Below are 2,500 nucleotides of genomic sequence, written 5' to 3' on the forward strand. Positions count from 1 at the left end.
GACAAGCGTCGGGAGCTTTGCGTGCTCCATAAATATTAAATATGGCGAGCAAATCTCCAAAGCTCTGTCATGGTTTGGCTGTTGGCGATTCTTGATTATGAATGCATCCCTCTTTAAATAATCCAATAACAATTGCTGTTTTGTTTGTATGCGTATATGCATATGTGTGTGTGTGTGTGTGTGTGTGTGTGTGTGTCTGCGTGTGTGTGTATCTCTGTGTTTGCCTGTGCGTGTGTGTATGTGTTTAACTAATGCTGTTTGCCATGCTTATCCTGCTGTCTTGTGTGTGTTTTAAATGCCGGCGTATAAGGCTCAGTGGAAATTGTGATCTGTGCAACTAAATTGTGTCTGACACTTCTCTGATGTCATGATTGTCATCGTCCTCTATGGGAATGGAGAGCATCTGCATTCTCCACAACACACACACACACACACACACACACACACACACACACACACACACACACACACACACACACACACACACACACACACTCCTCAGATTGATTTTTGCCCTGATAGAAACTGATCTCTACTCTTCCCTTCGCCATCCATAAAGTGGTAATAATGAAATACCACTTCTGTGTTTATAACATAAAGCCTGCACTCCAGTTTACCATGAACATCAATAGGAACCCCCTACCCCATAACAAGATAGATCATCTCATGCTAATATCACAGAGATGCATGGCAAACAATATCCAGTCATATACCATCAAGTGTTCAGGACATGAGAGCCCTATGACATCACATGCAGTCAGACACACACATGCACACACACTTGTCTCTCACCATTTCAGTACATTTCACACAGTAGTATCTCTATGTATGTGACAAATAAAACACACACACATACACACACACACACACACACACACACATAGTGGACTTTTATCACCTTGTATGTAAAATATAAAGTGATCATAAACACTGCAGACCATGGAGCAATGTGTTGTTGCTGGAAGTGATTAATTTATGGACTGCTTCAAACCAGGAACAGAACAGCATGTTAAATGAAGTTACATGAGGGGCCTATATTGCTTGAAATCCCCTGTTTACCTTCATAGACGATAAGCAGTTGTGAAACATGTGTTTGGTATTTCATGGATGAGCCCAAACAGGGATTTATGATATCTGCAATTGCTGTAGGTAAAATGACTGCCAAATAGGTTTAGATCAATAGTCATGAACATTCCTCCAGGTAATTGATACACACAAAACCAGAACATTTCCTTCACTCAGCTTCCTGTTCTAAATCATGTTGAAAGCCTGGTAATTACATGTTTCCATGCAAAGAAAAAAAAAACAGCTATGATCAAATGTAAACTATACCATCTATTGTGGGGAATAAGTGCTTAAATGTGTATCTGTTTCCATACAAATCAATTCAAACCACAAAAGAATCAAAGTCAAAAGAATAATTACTCCCACAAAATAAACCCACATTGTTGAGCAGCCCAGGCTGCCTCGGTGCTTGGAAAACTCCCAACTCTCCCTGGTGAAACCGAAAGAAAGATTAGACCCATTACCTCTGTTCATGCATCCTCCCGCTCGCTGATCAGCTAATCTATCCCTGCCCCTGAAAGGCAAACAGCCCCAAACGTATGGACGAAAGGGAGGAGATAATTGTCATTCACATAATTGTGTGATTGCGAACCACTTGATTCGGGCAAACATTCCCGTGTCGCAGCCTCGTGGCCCTCGCTCTTTCTTTCTCTCTCTCTCTCTCCCTCTCTCCCCCTTTCTTTCTCTCTCTCCCTCTCTCTCTCTCTCTCTCTCTCTCTGTCTTTCTCCGACACAAGGCCAATTCATTTATTTTCATAAAAATCAATATGGTCCTTTAGGGGACAAAGGTAAATTACTCCATTAAAGCAAGGGCCTGTAATCAATGCATAATGAATATGTGATGTCTGCGTAGGGGTTAAAAGTGGGTCCGCAGCGGAACGTGCCAGGAATAAGCCGCTGTTGTTTTAAATTAGCTCGACATCAGACCGGGGCGCCGACGCCTGTCGCATTCCAAAGTCGAGACCTCTCCTGTCAGATGTTGGCATTCACATGAGGGTCATTCAAACAGCAACATTTATTAGTCCACTCGTATGTAACCGCCAGTGGACATGCGACTGTCTATATTAGAATCATAAAAGTGGACATATTTCATGTGAGAATGGGAGGGGGGGTGCATGAATGTCCAGTGTTATTAGCGATGTTGCTATCACAACATCAATTCCACAAAGCTAATGATAGGGGGCCCACCCCAACCCCTCCCCCGGTGTTTGCCACCTCTGATGCCTCCTCTGACTGTTTCACGGCACGTTGACGTGAAATTTCACTGGTGCAATGCTTTTTTAATTTGGCCCTGCAGCTGCAGTCACATTCCAAGGGGCCAATTAGTTTGTGGATCAATGCTGGTCCAATTGCCATAGCTTAGTAAACATGTTTAATGACAGTGAGTGAGAGAGAGAAAGAGGAAGAAGAGAGAGAGAGAGAGAGAGAGAGAGAG

This window comes from Sardina pilchardus, chromosome 23, assembly GCF_963854185.1.
Source record: "Sardina pilchardus chromosome 23, fSarPil1.1, whole genome shotgun sequence".
In the NCBI taxonomy this organism is placed as follows: Eukaryota; Metazoa; Chordata; class Actinopteri; order Clupeiformes; family Clupeidae; genus Sardina; species Sardina pilchardus.